The sequence below is a fragment of the Dreissena polymorpha genome, chromosome 1 (assembly GCF_020536995.1).
Source record: "Dreissena polymorpha isolate Duluth1 chromosome 1, UMN_Dpol_1.0, whole genome shotgun sequence".
In the NCBI taxonomy this organism is placed as follows: domain Eukaryota; kingdom Metazoa; phylum Mollusca; class Bivalvia; order Myida; family Dreissenidae; genus Dreissena; species Dreissena polymorpha.
This window is the reverse complement of record NC_068355.1, coordinates 192109258-192129670: the sequence shown is the minus strand read 5'-3', so window position 1 is coordinate 192129670 and position 20413 is coordinate 192109258. Positions and strand designations below refer to the sequence as shown.

Sequence of the window (20413 nt, the reverse complement as noted above, 5' to 3'; positions counted from 1 at the left end):
AGCTCTTCCGGAATAGGAAGGCTTGAGTAAACTATGAAGACATCATGTGCGAACCTATGGACACTAATGTGTTGGAACCCACCGCTGGCTTATTGTGGTGTTTATAGGCAACTTTTGCTAGGCGAACCTTTTGTTTCTAAAAAATGTATCGATTTTATTCATTTAAACATTGATTAAAGCTGATTTAGGTACTTTCAGCAGAAAACAATATATGGGCGGACCATGCTCTTTAAAAAGGGAATTTAAAGAATGTGCGTAAAGTGTCGTCCCAGATTATTCTGTGCAGTCTGCACAGGCTAATCAGGGACAACACTTTCCGATTATATGTTTTTTTTTCGTTAACATAAAGTATCTTCTTTGCACAAATCCATTTTAGGCGGAAGGTGTCGTTCCTGATTAGCCTGTGTGGACTTCACAGGCTAATCTGGGACGACACTTTACGCACATGCTTTAAACCCCATTTTCGCAAAAAACGGCTCAATTATTTTGTTTGATTAAAAGAAACCCGACCGCGCTTCCCCTACTACGACAATATGCACTCGAAAAAGAAACCGTGAAAAAGAACATGTTTACGATAAATTTTATCTTTGACAAATATATTTAATGAACGCCGTTTGAGTGTTGCTTTAAAATAAAATTGCATCATAATCACGTGTTTTTTTTAAATATATAATCATATAGGAAAGTTGCCGTTGCACACATTTAAAAAACGCAAACACGGCATTTAGCACCGACTTGCTTTTTAATATGACTCCAAAACATAACATGTATTCTTTTTAATCTGTGATAACAAATCAATCGACGTTTGAGACAGATTTTATTGTTCAGATTCACGTCGATCCAGGCACCAATTAAAAACAAGAAAATTTGTAAAATAACTGTTATATAAGTAGATAGAAAACCTTTTAAGTATCATGGGTTCGAAATAAAAAAAACACACTCTCTGAAAGTTGTTTTTGTAAAGTGGAAAGACTATGCTTTGAATGCTTTTCAAAATCGATTGTCATAAGTAACCTAGGTATTTATAAACTTCGTTATATCAACACACTGTAAAGTAATCTAGTGTTTTGCCAATAAATCGACCTTCAATGAAACCAGTTTGATCGTTGGAGATTTAAATATCAAGCACTGGATAAAATCGATTTCCAATGGAAACTGAGGCTTCTTTAATAATATCGTTAAATAATGTTATGGTCGTAGGTTTTCTAAATTAGTTTTTTACTAGTTCCTCTTGGAATCAAATTTGACAAAACTTGTCAAATACTATCATGTGAATATGCAAATATATTTGCATTGCTCTGTGAAATTGGGGTTTAATGCATGTGTGTAAAGTGTCGTCCAATATTAGGCTGTGCAGTTCGCACAGGCTAATCAGGGACGACTCTTTCCGCTTAAACTGGATTTTTGCTAAGTAGAGACTTTCTTGAAACAAAAACTAAGCGGAAAGTGTCGTCCTTGATTAGCCTGTGCAGACTGAACAAGCGTATATGGGACGACACTTGACAATCGTATATTAAACCCCGTTTTCATAGACAATGGTTCATATTTTGTATCTCAATCAACCGCCATTGACAGAACCAATATGATCGCTTTTGTCCATCATAACCAGTATTTATTTTATTATAAAAATATACAACGTGTTATTTTTCGAAAGCACAATATTTTATTTGTACACACAATTTTGTATCCATAAAACTACATGCAATGCAAACAAAACTAATATTTGTAATGAACATATTCATGATATCTTTACACCATATTATAACACATTTGTCAGTCGATTTTTGTAAAGAAGAGTACTGCAAATGCCCTAAATAAAAGACAAATGAATGCTTAAAATCTTTACCCGACAAAAGGTACCCACTTTGTAGAGCTTTCTATTTAATTGAGATGCACGGTCTCATATTCAAGTTTTGCCGATATCGTATAGATTACCACTATTTACTGTTATATTACAACGGTTTGAAAGTGTTCTTTCAATGTTTGTATCATTATTTTGAAAGCCGACATAATTGTATGATTTGATTCAAAAGACGCTTCACGTGGCTGCATTATAAAACATCCACTTAAAACGTTTTAAATTCTTACCTTTTTTGTAGGAATCGAATTTTGCTACTTAATTTGGTAGAATTTATCAAAATGTTTCGTCCGCCATTATTATGAGTAATAAATGCCAGACACCGAAGCTGGTAAACAAATGTAATGTAGTTAAAAGAATATCTTTTTCAAAATAATAAAACATTCAAATAGAAACCACTTAAAAAATAAGAAAAATAAAGTATTTGAGAACATTGCTCTTAATTGCAAAAAAATAACAACAAATGAATCAGCTCATTTTTTATTTTTCGGCATAGTTTCACAGATATTTTAATGGGCAAGATTATTAAGCATGAACGTATCATTACGCATAATTACACTTAACAACCGGCAGTAATGAAACTTAGCCAGCGAATATAATAATGTTAACACGGGTATAAATGTATACATGTATAAAAGATGGATTTGTAATATACATTTATCTATATTTCGCATAAGAACGGCAAAACAAATATATTTATTTCGGATTCTATGTTTGAATGTATAATTAAAATTTGCAAAAATCGTATGACATATAGACGATTAGCAATCCCTGAAAAATAAAGGCACTATAAGGTAACTTTAAAATGAAGTAATTTGAACTACAACTGTTGAACTATCTTAAACAAAATCATTTGGTAGTAATATCAGGTGGTGGTGGGTTAACTTTGTTAGACCGTCAAGATAACAGTATTCGGATCTTTCAGCATCATGCATCGTATTGCGCGAGTGGACCGTTGTCATAATCCAAGCGTACGCCCTACATAAATGAAGCTTTTTATTCAATTATAACGACCGATGTTTATGTGTATTTAAAAACAAATGTTATTGGTTACGAAATTTACCCCACCCCAAGCCTGAGGAGTTTAAATACACAAGTAATAGTTCGTAGTTCCTAACTTTGTCATATACGATGTTTGAGTTCTGATACCGTTGGCACGCTATTAGTATGTCCAAGGTTACTTATCTCTTGTACATGCATGTGTGGATCTAAGTTGAGGTAATAATGTGATGACATTAACATGGTTTAATATAAATTGCCTCACTATTGTTTTAATCACTAATAATGATCATGTTTTTATTTAGAAATAAAAACATCATGGGCAAAAATAACAGGATAAATAAAAAAAAACGAATACAAATACGTATTTTGCTTGCAAAATCAACTGAAACATTTTGCTCGTTTCATAGTATAAGTCAACCATGACCCTCGACTGCTTGCTTTTAAATAGAGCAGGCAACACTTGTGGCCATACATTATACTCTAAACGTGTAGGTATTTCGAGACGATGGTAAACTAACTTTGCAAGTTTAAAAATGCAATTTAACAACTGAATAATGCAAATTAAAACCAGGGTAAATGGAAAGGGATCTTGACATAAATATGATTTTTTCTGAAGTATACATTGAGTGGTTTATATTCAGCAGGTAGTTGATATGATAAAGTTAAACATGTTTGCAATTCCATAAACAATCACATATGTGTAATTGCAATAATATCTTGTGAAGTTAATAGATCATCAGTATACGAGATAACACTCGCGCGTCCAAAGCACAAGCTCAGTACTATGTTATGAAGCACTATGCCAAGCTAGGTATGAACTTGTTTCTATAAATACCAACGCAATTATCACAGTATTCACGCAATGAAGACATGTGCGGAGGCGGTAGAAACTTTCGTTGTATAAAGAGTATGATGCGCCAATTGCGGACAAACGATTCAATAAAAACTATCTGTTACGCTTAAAAAAGACCCAATTGTGGTGAGATAACATTTGCACAACGTGTTATATAATCAGTTGGAGCTGACGTTAAATAGTATACAGGGACATGTTGGTAGCTGATATAAACATGTCCTTTGTAACAGAAGAAGTTTGCAATACGTATAACAGAGGAAGACAACATCAACGTCGCTATGGAATCAAGTTAACTTGACGTGTACGAATAATGCAGGTGGGAAGATAAAACGTAATCTCAGTTTTGGAATTATCTACACCAATTTAATCTAGATCATGAGGATGAACAACCAGGTCAATGTATAGACTAACATAATTGTCATTTAAGATGTCGCTTGTCTGACGTAGTATTAATCAAACTGGAATGAATGTTTGTAACTCTTATTAATATCCTGATAGTTCAGTATATTTAACTAGCAAACATGTAGTTGAAGTATTCCATTACGCTTGCTGTAATACATGTGTAAATCGTCGGAGAAATTACGTCACAATACATACGTTATAAACAGCGCAATCCAACGCATGAAAAACAAAAGGTGTTGAGAAAAGTTTAAGTGTAAGAGCAAAATAGTATGATATTTGATACACTCGATAACAAACATCATACATGGGCCGGGCGTCTGAAAAAAAGTATTCATTGAAATAGTGACAATTATATTTTATATAGCTGTGTATTGCTTTTTGTGATTTTGACGTTGTTGCTTGCCGGGGTAATAGCTATCCGATGTGTCAGAGGTGAATTTTGAATTCTTAAATGAACAGATTGGCATAGTTTCAGTGCAGAACCTAAAAAAAATTTCACTCGCACGATGCTTTTTAACGGAAAGTACATAACAATCATATATGTCATTTAAATACAGCTAACAAAAAGCGTGTACTAAAGCATATATATTTCCGTTATTTGCTAACATGACACTTATCGAACTCACTCTGGTAGCCTTTCAGCCTCACAGCGTCTATCTCCACCCAGGTGTTTGCAGCGGTGCAGTCGATAACCAGCAGAATGGTGTCCGAGAAACAACGAATTGTAGACTGAAAATAGAACCACGTTCAAGTATGTTTACCGTTGGGGAAGGAATTTTCTGTTAATTTACTTCAATGCGTTTTTTGAAATCACTGCAACAATTATTTTGAGAAAATCAGAAATACTACACGTATATTTGTATGAGTTGACTTAAATTCATAAAATAGTGCGATGATACTTCTTTCACTTCAGAGCTACGTGTTCTTACTACAACCGCCACGTCCACAAAGGACGCGGCGATGACTTGCGGAAACTTGTTGCGACCCTACCAATATGTAGAACGGTAATGCTGAAAGGTTTTACAGCGTGCGGAACGTACTGACGTAATCGATGACATAGAAAGAGCGAAGTGAGATAGATAGTCTTGCGCATGGCGACTGAATTCATCGCTCTTACTGTATAGTCGCCTTATGCGTACAGATAATCCTAATATTACACTAAATATTTTCCACAAATAATTCAATGTAAAAGCAACAAATTTAAGTGAAAAAAAATGCACCAATCTGTACATTGGGATCCCAATAACCATATCTTTATTTAAAGGGCATTCTAAGCTGAATCGATCGATTAAAGACAAATAAAAAGACATGTCATGTACACAAAGTACATAAACGTAGAAAGAACTTGACACAAATCAAAGTAAACTGTTTGGGCAACTTCTTGTTTCCGTCCGTTTTGTATTGGAGAGTAACTTTTTCAGTGCAATGTCGTACTTTAGTCTCTAACTTTATAATTGTTCAGGGATTAAGAAGTGCAGACCCATCAATATCTCTAAAGGATAAAACAAGAACAACAGTGTAAGTGTTAAACATGCCTTCGAGTTAAATATGATGATCTGTTTAAAGAGTACAGACATGATGAATCGATTATGTAGTATAACGAAACCAGCGACCGTTACATGCGAATGCCTTACACGTGGCGTAATCACAAGGACGTCAAGTACTATTGAGTCCTTTGTATGTCAATACCACGCTTTAAACGTTCGTACTGTTCTTTTGTTAGTTGTGATAAACGTTAATGCGTTCCTTCCGATACTTCATATATAAGTAATGAAGTCTTCAAATTTTCTACGCGACCATTACGAAATATAACAAAACAATGAAACTCATGTTCCAATACCAGAAGAGAAATAGTGGAAGCTAGTATTTATTTAATGCAAATAATAAATTACCCATTATGAAAGATACCACAAAATCCATACAGTGCGACATAGCACATTAGCATGGTTATGTCTAGGGTCAAGGGCCTTCGAATTGTCCATGCAAATAATTGCGTGTTTAACTCGGTAAAGAAGTTTGAACTTACTAAACCTAACTCTGTTCGTTCTTTTACCTCAAACGATGAACTAAATATCCTCGCAGAATTAATAACGGATACTTGGGGCGTCGACCATAGCCATATCCACCTCCTGTTAACGACCATTGTTCCGTTGGGCCATATTTCTTCTTGGAAATCGAAGCACCCAATTTCCTTGACACCGCCAGCATTGAACGTCTCGTAGACGTCGACTTTTGTTACGTAGACGGGAGTGGCGAACTTCAACTGACCGCCAAAATTTCACGATGGTACGTGTATTACGAGTTAAAGCATTGATTAATACATTACTTTAAGGAGGACACACTAATAGTTTCAAATAGTAAGTTCTGTCTTAACGGAGAAATACAATGCAGAAAAACCGGAGCTTGTAAAGCAATGATATATTAAAAAAGCACGCACTTCCAAGCTATAACGGTTTAATTATATGACGTTAACACTTTGGTTTAAAAAAAGATTTATAAATCTAACTATTGGAGGACAATACAATCGCTCAATAACAGTCTAATTTCCCTACCATTAAGAACTGGTTTGCGTCGATGACCTCTGGGGCCCATGCCTTATAGTAATCCCCGTATCCCGGATACACATCTGGAAGACCCAGTGTTTGATTCGCACCCCACCTGAAAAACGAATTACACCTAATGAGCCGCGTTCTTGGAACAAAATACGCGCAAACCTGTCCTCCAAGATTAGCTTGTGCATTCCTCACTTGCTTATCAGGGAGGAAACTTTCCGCAAAGACATCATTTTGTGTACAAAAAAGACTTCATTAAAACGAAAAGTCCATAACAGCGGACAGTGTCGTACTCTATTACCCATTGCGGACTTCACAGGCTAATCCGAGAAGACCATTGACGCACATATATTAAGCCCCTTTTCCCAGAGCGAGGTCCATATAACAAAAATGTTCCGGGGAGGAGTGATTATAAAAACGGACGAAGGGTTCCGCTCTGCCGAGGATTATATTCGTAAATAGTAAAACGCAAAGTCAGACGTGGCACCTAACCATTTTGCAGCGAATATTATGCTTAAAAAGTGTTTCAGCATACATGGCATGCATCAACAAATAACAAAAACAACAATATGATATTTCAAATAACATGCACTTAAATATTCATAATTGTGTAAACTGCTATATTCAATACGGGTAATATTATTAATAAATAATATATGAAAGAACATATTCGTATTGTATGTGTTCACAATATGTTCAGATATAGAGCACACTTGGTTCCAATGATGGTTTCATTTAAATGCCCTGTCGCCATAGAAGCCATACACATAACCTCTACGGCTTGCAAATACTTGTTCGAGTTTATGAATACTAAAACTGCCGATACTTACGCGTTAGATCTATACTCCGAAGAATACATTAACACCTCAGAGACCCACTGCACTGCCTCTGTAATAATAGTAAAAGTGCTACATAAAATAATGCAGCAAAGCGATAGTGTTAAATATACAATTTAAAAAAAACAAACGCATACGATGGCGTTCTTTGCATATGTCAAATAGATTTTAGTTAACGATGTTTATTTCTGTCGTGTACTTCTTTTTAAACACTTAAATGTGTTTAAATATTTTGTTTTCAAAACCTCAAGCGCAAACGAAAACATTGTGACGTAACGTCAAAATCCGCGCTAGCTAGCCGCAATCTTGTCGCCTAACTAAGAAACTCATTTACGCGTTATTGATTCAATATGCAAAACAATATAATCAATAAAAATTACTCCCTGTTGTGCAGTGAATGGGTGTTCAAATAGACATGAAATAATATTATGAAAGTGTAATCGCGTACTAAACTTTGTCCGACAAGTTGAATAAAGGTTTACACGGCAAGGCTTGCCGTGAGCAACTTATCATTAGCATCATACAAGTGAGTAACAAATTAACAAAATAATCGAGAAAAAATATTTTTATTAAACGATGTACATAATTGGATAAATTGAAATATCGATCACAACTGAAACCGATTTGAAGAATAAGTTGATGACACTTTTTCAGCTTTAAAAAGAATTTTAAAAACAATCTTAATTTAGTATAAACGACACGCTTACCTCCATGACAACGTTATTTAATTTTTTTAAATAAAAAAGTGAAATCAATATTCACTTCCATTTTCTATTCTTCCATTATTTTATCGCAACTTACTTTAAATCACACTATTGTATTGTAATCCTATCGAAGGTCACAATTATGTATGCTAAACACAATATCCGAAATACGTTTAGCATTCGTTCGATGCTCTAAACAAATACATAACTTAAAAAACACCACGTCCTTTATGTCCTTAACATCCAGAGAATTTAACTAAAACGGGTATATTTCGTCGGAGAAATTACGTCACAAAACATACGTCATAACTTGCGCAATCCGATGCATGAAAAATAAAAGCACGGAAAGCCGGTTTAAAGAGAATGTTTAGTGGAGGTACAGAATAGTATTAACTGTGTAATAATCGCTTACAAACGACAGAGCTGGGCCGGACGTCTGAAAATAGCATAAATTGAAATAGTGGCAAATATATATGATATAATTGTGCATGTCGGCTGTAAATTACTTTTTGTGTTTTATTACGTTGTTGCTTTCCGGGGTAATAGCTATCCGATGTGTCAGAGGTGAATTTTGAATTCTTCAATGAACCGATTGGCATAGTACAGAACATAAACAAAAACATTTCACTAGCACGATGCTTTTTGTCTGAAAGTACATAGCAATCATATATGCCATTAAAATACAGCATTACATAAAGCGTGTACTAAAGCAGATACAGTTCAGTTATTTGTTAACATATCAATTCTCGATCTCACCTTTGGAGCCGTGCAGCCTTACAGCGTCTATCTGCACCCAGGTGTGTGCAGCGGTGCAGTCGATATCAAGCCGAATGTGGTTCGAGAAACAAGGACGTGTAGACTGAAGATAGAACAACGTTCAATTACGTTTATTGGTGGAGAATGAATTTTCTGTTAATTCACTTCAAAGAGTTTAAAAAAAGTACCCCAACAAATATTTTGAGAAAATCAGATAAATTACACGAATATTTGTATGAGTCGACTTGCATTCATAAAATAGTGCGGCGATTCTTCTTCACGTCAGAGCAGCGTGTTCTTACTACAACCGCCACGTCCACAAAGTACGCGGCGATGACTTGCGAAAACGTGTTGCGGCCTGACAGATATGTAGAACGGTAATGCTGCAAGGTTTAACAGCGTGCTGAACGCACTGACGTAATCGATGACATAGAAAGAGTCCAGTGAAATAGATATTATTGCGAATGACGACTAAATTAATTGCTCTTACTGTATAGTCGCCTTATGCGCACAGCTAACATTACACGTAATATTTGCCCCATATTATTCAATGTAAAAGCAACACATTTAAGCGCAAAAAATGCAAAAATTTGTACATAGAGATCCCAATAACCGTATCTTTACTTAAAGAGCTATCTAAGCTGAATCGATCGATTAAAGAAAAATTGAAAGAGATGTCATGTACACAAAGTATATAAACGTAGAAAAACTTGACCCAAATCGAATTTCACTGTTTTTACACCTTCTTTTTTCCGGCCGTTTTATAGAGGAGAGTAACTTTTTCAGTGCAATGTCGTACTTTAGTCTCTTACTTTATAATATTTCAGGGATTAAGAAGTGCAGGCCCATCAATATCTCTAAAGGGTAAAACAAGAACAACATTCTAAGTGTAAAACATGCCTTCGAGTTAAATATGATGATTTGTTTAGAGAGTACAGCCTTGATGACTCGATCATGAAGTATAATGAAACCAGCGTCCGTTACACGCGAATGTCCTCCACGTGGCGTCCTCACAAGGACGTCAAGTACTATTGAGGCCTATTCATGTCAATCCCACGCTTTAAACGTTCGTACTGTTCTTGTGTTAGTTCTGATAAACGTTTATGCGTTCCTTCCAATACTTAAAATTATAAGTAAAGAAGTCTCCAAATTTTCCACACGACCATTACGAAATAAAACAAAACAATGAAACTCATGTTCCAATACTAGACGAGAAATTAGTGGAAGCTAGTATTTTATTTAATGCAAATAATCAATTACCCATTATGAAAGATACTACAAAATCTATACAGTACGACAGAGCACATTAGCATGGTTATGTCTAGGGTCAAGAGCCTTCGAATTGTCCATGCAAATAATTGCGGGTTTAAACCGGTTAAGAAGTTTGAACTTACTAAACCTAACTTTTCTGTTCTTGCTTTTACCGTAAACGATGGACTAAATATCATCGCAGACTCAAAAACGGATACTTGGTCCGTCGACCATAGCGTTATCCACTCTTCTGAGACATCGAAGCATTTAATGGCCTTGACACCGCCAGCTTTGTAAACTTCGTAGACGTCGACTTTTGTTACGTAGACTCGAGCGGCGAACTGGAACTGAACACCATAATTTCACGATGGTAAGTGTATTACGTGTTTCAAAGCACTAAGTAATGCATATCTTTAAAATTTAAAGAGAATACAGTAATAGTATCATATAGTAAGTGCAGTATTAACGTTAAAACACAATTATGAAAAACCGGTGGTTGTAAAGCAATGATTTATTTAAAAAGCACGCACTTCCAAGCTAGTACGGTATTATTCAATGACGTTAAAACTTTGGTTTAAAAAATGATTTATAAATCTTACTATAGGAGGACAATTCAATCGGTTAATAACAGTGTAATTTCCCAACCTCCAAGAACTGGTTTCTGTCGATGACATCTGGGGCCCATGCACTAATGGCCTTCTCGTATCTAGGGTACACATCTGGAACACCCAGTATTTGCTGCGCACTATAACTGAAAACGAATTACACTAGATGAGCTAAAAACTACGCGTAACATTTTCGTCCAAGATTAGTCTGTGCATTCCTCACTTGCTAATCAGGGACTTTTCGCAAAGAACTCATTTTGTTTAGACAAAAGACTTAATTTTAACACAAATTCCATTCAATCGGACAGTGTCGTACCCTTTTAACCATTGCGGACTTCAAATGCTAATCCAAGAAGACGCACACCTATAAAGCCCCTTTTCCCAAATCGAGGACCATATAATAAAAATGGATCGGGGAGGGGTGATAATGAAAACCGATGAAGGGTTCCGCTCTATCGAGGATGATCAGCAATTCATTTTAAATGTACATTTTACGTCCTGCAAACTACTTTGTTTCGTATTTCGTAAATGTTACAACGGAAAGTCGGACATGGCACCTCAAAATTATGCAGCGAATATTGTGCTTAAATATTGTTTAAGCATAAATGACATGAATCAACAAATCACAAACACAACGATATGATATTTCAAATAGCATCACTTAAATATTCATAATTGCGCCAACTGCTATTTTCGAGACGAGTAATATTATTTAGAAATAATATATTACGAACATATTCTTATTGTATGCGTTAACAATATGTTCAGATGCAGGGCACGATTGGTCCCAATGATAGTTTCATTTAAATACAAATTACTTCTACGGCTTGCACACATTGCTCAAGTTTATGAATATTAAAACTGCCGATACTTACTTGTCGCTCCCATTCTGCGACGAATACCCAATCACTCTAGAGACCCACTGCTCCTCCTCTGTAATAAAAGTAAAACTGCTACATAAAATAATGCAGCAAAGCAATTGTGGTAAATGTAAAATTTCTAAAGAAAAACACATACGATGGCGTTCTTTGCATATGTCTGGTAGATTTTAGTTTACGATGTTTATTTATGTCGTGTTAAGTCTTTTTAAACACTTTGTGTTTAAAAAAAAATCTGCGAAACGTCACGCGCGAACAAAAACATTGTGACGTCACGTCAAAACTCGCGCTAGCTAGCCGCAATCTTGTTGCGCAACAAAGAAACACAGTTACTCGTTATTGATTTAATCTGCAAAGCAATATAATCAATACAAATGTCTCCCTGTTGTGCAGTGTATGGTTGTTCTAATAGACATGACATAATATCATGAAAGTGTAATCGCGTACTTAAATTTGTCAGACAAGTTGAATAAAGGTTTACACGGCGAGGCTTGCGGTGAGCAACTTATGATTAGCATCATAAAAGTGAGTAACAAATCAACAAACTAATCGAGAATAATTATTATTACACGAAGTACATAATTGGGTTAATTAAAATATCGATCACAACTGAAACCGATTTATTGAATAAGTTGATGACACGTTTTCAGCTTTAACAACAATTATAGAAACAATCTTATTTTAGTATAAACGACACGCTTACCTCAATGACAACTTTAATTAATTTTTTAAAACAAAAAAGTGAAAACGATATTCACTTCCTTTTTCTATTATTCAATCCGTGTATCAAAACTTTATTTTAATCACACTATTTTATTGTAATCCTATCGAAGTTTACAATTACGTATGATAAACACACAATCCGAAATACGTTTTACATTCGTTCGATGCTCTAAACGAATAAATAACTTACACGTCCTATATGTCCTAAACATCCAGAGAATTTAACTAAATCGGGTATTTTTCGTCGGAGAAATTACGTCAATAGAAATACGTCATAAATTGAGCAAGCCGATGCATGAAAAATAAAAGTACGGAACGCCGTTTTTTTAAGAAAATAGTATTATATGTGATATAATCGATAACAAACGATAGAGCTGGTCGTTTAAAAATAGCATTAATTGAAATAGTGACAAATATATTTTAAATAATCGTGCATGTCGGCTATGAATTGCATTTGGTATTGATAACGTTGTTCATTGCCGGGGTAATAGCTGTGCGATGTGTCAGAGGTGAATTTTGAATTTTTAAATGAACCGATTGGCAAAGTATCAGTGCAGAACATAAAAAAAAACAATTCACTCGTACGATGCTTTTTATCTGAAAGCAAATAGCAATCATATATGTCATTAAAATACAGCATAACATCAAGCGCGTACTAAAGCAGAAACATTTCAGTTATTTGTTAACATGACAATTCTCGAACTCACCCTTGGTGCCGTACAGCTTCACAGCGTCTATCTCCACCCAGGTGTTTGCAGCGGTGCAGTCGATATCCAGCCTAATGCGGTTCGAGAAACAAGAAATTTTAGACTGAAAATAGAACCACGTTCAATTATGTTTACCGGTGGAGAAGGAAGTTTTTGTTTATTTATTTCAAAGCGTTTTTAGAAAGCACTACAACAATAATTTTGAGAACATCAGATATACTACACGAATATGTGTATGAGTCGACTTGAATTCATAAAACAGTGCGGTGATACTTCTTTCACGTATGAACTGCGTGTTCTTACTACATCCGCCACGTCCACAAAAGTCGTGGTGATGACTTACGAAAACGTGTTGCGACCCGGCAGATATGTAGAACGGTAATGTTGAAAGGTTTCACAGCGTGCGGATAGCACTGACGTAATCGATGACATAGAAAGAGCGAAGTGAGATAGATATTCTTGCGAATGGCGACTGAATTCGTCGCTCTTACTGTATAGTCGCCTTATGCGTACAGGAATCATTACACTTAATATTTGCCCCATATAATTCAATGTAAAAGCAACACATTTAAGCGAGAAAAAAACACACAACAATTTGTACATAGATATCCCAATAGCCATATCTTTATTTAAAGGCCATTCTAAGCTGAATCGATTGATTAAATAAAAAAACATAAACATATCATGTACACAAAGAACACACAAACAAAACTTGACACAAATCCCATTCAACTGTTTGTGCACATTTTCCACGGCCGTTTTGTATTGGAGAGTAACTTTTTCAGTCGTACTTTAGTCTCTTACTTTATAATATTTCAGGGATTAATAAGTGAAGACCCATCAATATTAATATACGATATAAACAGGAACAACAGTCTAAGTGTAAAACATGCCTTCAAGTTTAATATGATGATTTGTTTAGAGAATATAACCTTGATGACTCGATTATGTAGCATAATGAAACCAGCGTCCGTTACACGCGAATGTCTTTCACGTGGCGTCCTCACAAGGACGTCACGTACTATTCAGGCTTATTCATGTCAATACCACGCTTTAAAAGTTCGTACTGTTCTTGTGTTAGTTGCGATATACGTTAATGCGTTCCTTCCGATATTTCAAATATAAGTAATGAAGTCTCCAAATTTTCTACACGACCATTAAGAAATATAACAGAAAAATGAAACTCATGTTCCACTACTAGAAGAGAAATTAGTGCAAGCTAGTATTGTATTTAATGCAAATTATCAATTACCCGTATGTAATATACAAGAAAATACAAAGTGTACAGAGGAGAACATTAGCATGGTTATGTCTAGGGTCAAGGGCCTTCAAATTGTCCATGAAAATAATTGCGAGTTTAAACCGGTTAAGAAGTTTGAACTTACGAAACCTAACTTATATGGTTTTTTTTTTACCGTAAACGATGGACTGAATATCCTCGGATACTCTAAAACGAATACTTTGTCCGTCGACCATAGCGTTAACCACACTTCTGAGAAGACATTGAAGCACATAATGGCCTTCACACCGCCAGCATTGAAAGTCTCGTAGACGTCGAGTTTTGTCACGTAGACGGAAGTGATGAACTGGAACTAAACACCAACATTTCACGATGGTACGTGTATTACGAGTTTCAAAGCCCTGAATAATGCATTTCTTGAAAATTTAAAGAAGAACACAGCATTAGTTTCAAATAGTAAGTTCTGTATAAACGGAGGAATACAGTGCAGAACAACCGGTGCTTTTAAAGCGATGATTTATTAAAAAGGCACGCACTTCCAAGCTATTACGGTATTGTTCTATGACGTTAACACTTTGGTTTAAAACGTGATTTATAAATCTAACTATAGAAGGACAATACAATCGCTCAATAACAGTGTAATTTCCAAACCTCCAAGAACTGGTTTGCGTCGATAACACCTGGGGCCCATGCCCTTTTGTCATCCGCGTATCGAGGGTACACATCTGGAGCACCCAGTATTTGCTGCGCGCTCCAATGGAGATATGGACGAACTTCCCAACTGAAAAATGAATTACACTAGATGAGCCGCGTTCTTGGCAAAAACTACGCGTGAAATTGTCGTCCAAGATAAGCCTGTGGATTCCCCACTTGCTTATCAGGGACGACACTTTCCGCAAAGACCTCATTTCGTTTAGAAAGGAGAATTCAGTTAAAACGCAAAATCCTTAAAAGCGGACAGTGTCGTACCCTATTACCCTTTGCGGACTTCAAACGCTAATCCGAGAAGACCATTAACACACATGTATTTGACCTCTTTTCCAAGAGCGAGGCCCATATAAAAAAATGTTTAGGGGAGGGGTGATTATGCGGATGAAGGTTCTGCTCTATCGTAGATGATCAGCAATTCCTTTAAATGTACTTTGTACGTCATGTAAGCTAGCTTGTTTCGTTTTTCGTTAATGTTACAACGCAAAGTCGGACATGGCACCTCAAACTTGAGCAGCGAAAATTGTGCTTTAATATTGTTTCAGCATAGATAGCATACATCAACAAATCACAAACACAACGGTATGATATTTCATAACGCATGCACTTTAATATTAAAAATTGCGTAAACTGCTATATTCGAGACAGGTAATTTTATTTAGAAATAATATATTAAAGAACAAACCCGTATTGTATGTGTTCACAATATGTTCACATGTAGGGCACAATTGGTTCCAATGATAGTTTCATTTAAATGTCCTGTCGCCATACAAGCCATACAAATTACTTCTACGGCTTGCACACACTTGCTCGAGTTTATGCATATTAAAACTGCCGATACTTACTTGTCGAAATACCGCGAAGAATACCCTAAAACCCCAGAGACCCACTGCTCATCCACTGTAATAATAGTAAAACTGCTATATACAACAATGCAGCAAAACAATAATGAAAAATATACAATTTCTAAAGAAAAACACATACGATGGCGTTCTTTGCCTATGTCTAGAAGATGTTAGTTAAGTATGTTTATTTCTGGCGTGTTAAGTCTGTTTAAACACCTTAGTGTGTTTAAATGATTTTTCTGCGAAACTTCATGCGCGAACAAAAACATTGTAACGTCACGTCAAAAACCGCGAGGTAGCCGCCATCTTTTTTGCGCAACAAAGAAGCCCAGTTACGCGTTATTGATTCACTATGCAAATCAATATAATCGATACAAATATGTCCCTGGTTTGCAGTGTTTGGTTGTTCAAATATACACGACATGATATCACGAAGGTGCAATCGCGTGCTTAAATTCGTCCGACAAGTTAAATAAAGGTTTACACGGCGAGGCTTGCCGTGAGCAACTTATCATAGGCATCATAAAAGTGAGTAAAAAAACAACAATATAATCGAGAATAATTATAATTAAACGAAGCACACACTAGGGTTTATTAAAATATCGATTGCAACTGAAACCGTTTTGAAAAATAAGTTGATGACATTATTTCAGCTTTAATAAGAGGTATACAAAAATTAAATTCAGTAGTAACGAAACGCTTACCTCAATCACAACTTTTATCCATTGCTTATATTAATAAAGTTGAGACGATATGCGCTTCCATTTTCTATTATGTCTTAACTTTATTGAAACGTATTTTAAACCACAGTATTTTATTGATTTCTTTTCAAAGTTTACATTTATGCATGATGAACAAACAAATGGAAATACGTTTTGCATTCGTTCGATGCTCTAAACAAATTACTACTGTTAAAATCAAGAGCTTTGCTTGTGAAACACATGCCCCCTACTGCGCCGCTTTGAAGCCTGTTTTTGTTTACATTTGACCTTATAGGATGACCTTGACTTTCACCTCTCAAAATGTGAAGCTTCATGTGATGCACATGAATGCCAAATATTAATTTGCTATCTTCAATATTGCAAAAGTTATGAACAAGGTTAACGTTTTGGGGAACACAAATAGAATTACAGACTCACACATACACTGACAGACAGGCCAAAATCAATATACCCCCGATTATTCTATCCGGGGGCATAAAAACACATCCGGCATGTCTTTACCCAAATTTTTATTGTTACCAAAGTGTTCGTACCCAATTTTTGTTCGTAACCACATTTTTTATTACCAATAATGGTCATACTCAAATTATTTTTCGTACACATTTTTCATATTGTTCATACCAAAACTTTTCGTACCCACATTGTTTTCGTACCCAAATTTGTCTTACCAATTTTTTTTTCATACCCAAATTTGTTTCATACCCAATTTTTTTTGGCTTAAAGTTTTCGTACCCAAAATTTTCGTAACAACATTTTTTTCGTAACCAAACTGTTCGTACCAACATTTTTTTTCGTACCAAATATTTCGTACACATTTTTCTTACCCAAAATTTACGTTTTCACATTTTTTAGTCCCAACTCATTCCATCACGCGAAACCCTTAAGATGTCGTAATTTTAGTACATTAAACATATGATGCAGACAGATTTAGTGTTTTTTTAAACTTTTATGTTTTGAATCACTTTTAGCGTTAATCAAGTAACACAATCCGATGCAAAGACACCTTGTTAAAATTAAAGCGAGTATATTTCAGATAATCAACTAGTATTGATTTTACCCTATATATTTAGTGTAACAAATTAAAACAAATTTATTGATGCTCTTTATATTTACTACGAACGATGCTCCTTATAAATACACAACACATGCCAGAATCTGAAGTTTCAAGACCATGCTTTGGATATGAATTTTTTTTAAGTAAAAAAGTGTATACTTCTGTTAAATGGTGTAAAACACAATCGAAGTTGACCTGAATTTCGTTTCAATGGAATTATAGTCACCTATCAAAAACTAACCTGTCAATATAACATAAATAAACTTGTCAAAGATGTGTATGTATTTTTTTCGGCAACAGAATATGTACGGTTGCCTTTTTTCATGGTCTGTCATTGGTACAAACGAGAAATCGATGTAATTGTGTATATTTACACATACCTTTGTTTATTTCAAATGTCATATTACGTTTATTGTGTTTCATACGGTTTATTTTCGAATTCTCCCTTGTATTATCCCAAGTAACCGCATATAAATTTAATTAAACTATTTAAAACGCGCAATTAAAACTACCGATTCTGTTAAATTTTGAATATTCCAATCAAGTGTAGAAAATTAAATTTAAAATATATTTATTTTAATTTAATTTGTCATATATTTGTTTTGTTATAATAAGCTCATAAACTCGATTACGATGAAACATCAGCATATCGCTTCATATAAATGAACAAGAATCGGCGCTTTACCTCGTGCAGCAAGATTTTCCGAAAGTCCAAACAGTGCGAGTCCCAAAATTGCCAAAGTAGCCTTCATGGTTGTGGTGTAAAGTCTCGGCCAAGAGTGATAAAAACGGGTTAAAGGTTCCCAAGATAAAGCTACCCCAACCTTAGCTCGGGGGTACTCATTATATTATCCGAAGTAATGAAGGTGGTCATTTTGCCATATTTAATCGTTTCCTTTCAACCATAAAATTATCGGACATTCAAAAAGTAGCACATGATAGAGGCCCGGCATGTGTTTAAGATTTAGGTTACACAATTTGTGCAAGCATGACGTATGCAAAGGTTTTTAAATGTGGAGATCGTTACACAATTCACATGTTTTTTGTATACTAAAAGTATTGCAAAACATGACAGAATCAAGTACTTCAGGCGTCTCACGTTATGTGCTTTTAGAGTTTGATGTTATATGCTTAAAGGATACGGCACATTTTTCCCTTATCGCGTCATATGCACGTGCAACTAATAAGCGCACATGCCTGCTATAGCGCGATACTACAGATCAGGATTTCAGGTTTGATTAACAGACATGAAATATAACACATGTACTGTAATTCACGGCCATTTTTTCTATCCCTGATCAATTAGGGCAGTTCCAGGCATAGTTTTGAACACTGTTTAACAAATTTAACCTTGAATGGCGCGAAAATGTCTGCAAAAACAGAAACATACGGATATTGGCGAAACATAACTAATCTCTGATACAGTAAAGGAAATTGTCATTTACATTCTTACATATATTCACCTGTGAACAGTATTAACCAATATTGTATGTACTTCATGTAATACAAACTTACCACTTTGCAATACTTAGCAGAACAAGGATTATAATAAAAAACAATGTGCTCTATGAACTAACGTTGAACACTATGAAGTGTACATCTGTCATGAATCCGCACTTTGTAATCAATTTGGATTTTCGGAAAAAAACGCCTGGAAATACTGAATTTACGTCTTGAAATAAGTTCTAAATTGCGCATCATATCCCACTAAAGACTATGTACAGGTAGTTTTATTTACAAAATAAAGTAGCACAACATTCACTATGAACTTACATCATATGTACTATCATTATGAGCTTTAAAAACTGAATATAGTTTACATTCACAACGTTCCATAACATTCAAATCGAAATATCATGGACGTTAATAGATTATAATAAAGTATTGGTTGAACTATGAACGTGCATATGTTTCACTATTTAGGCATTATAGTATTCTATATGTAATATCGCAGTATAATAATTGATATGGGATATTTTCCTTATTAATGATGTTAGAAAGCTTTCATGTATCATACAAACAGAAGAGTCAAAATTGCTTTTGAAAATACCATCATTTACATGTATGTTATTAAAGACATTACAAACAAGGAAATGATGGTATTTTCAAAAGCAATAGTGACTCTTCTGTGTGTATGATACATGAAAGCTTTCTAACAGCATTCATAAGGAAAATATCTCATATCAATAATTATACTGCGATATTACATATAGAATACTATGATGCGTAAATTGTGATGCTGTGGAAAGTGAATTTCGAGTCGTAATTCGGTAATTATGGCTATATTTGTTCATTTTATTTGATACCATTAATGCATCTCTACATCATGAACATGGCACGAACAAGAAAAGTATGTATGTCTTTTGTTGGTCATGAACATGAGAATTTGTTGACTGCTTTAATGGGACGAGCCTCGTTCTATTTTCGTAAATTCTTAACTTTTCCCCGGATAAATACATTACACCATTCAGTAATTCGCCTAAGGTTTGACAATTTCTATCGGTATCATCTATATAAACCACTGATATTGTCGATTTATAGTGTCATGGAGTTATTCACGCATGGCCGATTGATATTGCCTTGGGTCTATTTAATATCTACCACGTTAACAGTAACGGATATTGTGGAGATATAAAAAGTGACTAAAATATTTTTTAAATTCCATGACCGAAAGCCACCAAGTTCAATAAGTTTGTTTTGTCAGCTGCATGACACAT

General features: G+C 34.9%; 1 long non-coding RNA gene across 1 annotated transcript; it reads right to left on the bottom strand.

Annotated features, from left to right (window-relative positions):
• Positions 1-10865: 10865 nt before the first annotated feature.
• Positions 10866-11931, bottom strand: LOC127864384 (uncharacterized). Its single transcript, XR_008041838.1, has 3 exons — positions 11837-11931; positions 11695-11752; positions 10866-10965 (listed from the first exon to the last, which is right to left on the bottom strand). It is a non-coding gene; the product is annotated as an uncharacterized LOC127864384 (long non-coding RNA).
• Between the last annotated feature and the right edge of the window lie 8482 nt (positions 11932-20413).